Source organism: Mobula birostris, chromosome 13, assembly GCF_030028105.1.
Source record: "Mobula birostris isolate sMobBir1 chromosome 13, sMobBir1.hap1, whole genome shotgun sequence".
NCBI classification, from domain to species: Eukaryota; Metazoa; Chordata; class Chondrichthyes; order Myliobatiformes; family Myliobatidae; genus Mobula; species Mobula birostris.
In genome coordinates this window covers 36,710,484-36,711,416 of record NC_092382.1, presented here as the reverse complement: position 1 = coordinate 36,711,416, position 933 = coordinate 36,710,484, and the positions used below count along the sequence as shown (strand labels likewise).

At 46.2% G+C, this 933-nt stretch overlaps 1 non-coding gene across 1 annotated transcript; it reads right to left on the bottom strand.

Annotated features, from left to right (window-relative positions):
• Positions 1-545: 545 nt before the first annotated feature.
• Positions 546-659, bottom strand: trnal-cag (transfer RNA leucine (anticodon CAG)). Its single transcript has 2 exons — positions 622-659; positions 546-580 (listed from the first exon to the last, which is right to left on the bottom strand). It is a non-coding gene; the product is annotated as a tRNA-Leu (tRNA).
• Between the last annotated feature and the right edge of the window lie 274 nt (positions 660-933).

Genomic DNA, 933 nt, shown 5'->3' with positions numbered 1-933 from the left:
TTAGCTAATCTACGTAAACCGCTGTCATCGGAAAGCAGCATCCATCATCAGAGATCCTCACCCACCGGCCCTGCTCTATTGTCGCTGCTGCCGTCAGGTAGAAGGTAGAAGGCACACGAGCCTCAGGACTCACTAACCCGACCACGTTCAAGGACAGTCACTACTCATCAACTACCAGGCTTTTGATCAAAAGGTGATAACTTACAAACACGTGCCTATCCATTGAATGATCCGACAACCAATGATTTCACTTTAAATACTTCTGTATACATTATTAGCCGAGTCTGTCTGGGGGAACTCAAAAGGCCAGGCAGCATCTGCGGAGAAGAGTAAACAGTCGACATTTCGGTCTGAGATCCTCCACCAGGGAATTGTTTCTGAGGAAATCCGGCACCCAGGATTGGATGTACGATGATCGGTTGTGCTGTCATGTGCCGTGATGAAATCACAATCTCGTCTTTCTACCGTTTTTCTAATCCACACAAACAACCCACGTTCTCTTCGCAGTAATAACATCCCTCGATTGAATGTTTAAGGACAAAAGATGTCAGGAGTGGGATTCGAACCCACGCCCCCAGATGGAGACCAGAACACTCGTGCTTGTAAGAAGGACTTTCATTCCCTGAGTCTGGCGCCTTAGACCGCTCGGCCACCCTGACAACTTTGCGTCACCCACTTCACATCCAAAACAAATGGTTGTGTTTGAGAACAGATTGAATGCCTGAGTTGAGAACAGAGTTATTTACACACAAACACATCTTGGAAATCAGAAATAAAAACGAGCTTGTTACAGTTTTCTCAGGTTAGGCAGCATCTGTGGAAAGAGAAGAGGTGTTAAAATTACAGATCAGAACTCGTTAGACGCGTATCAGCAGAAATTTGGGAGGGAGGTTGTAATGGTGAATGACAACGCTGGGAAGAATCGCTGTGTTC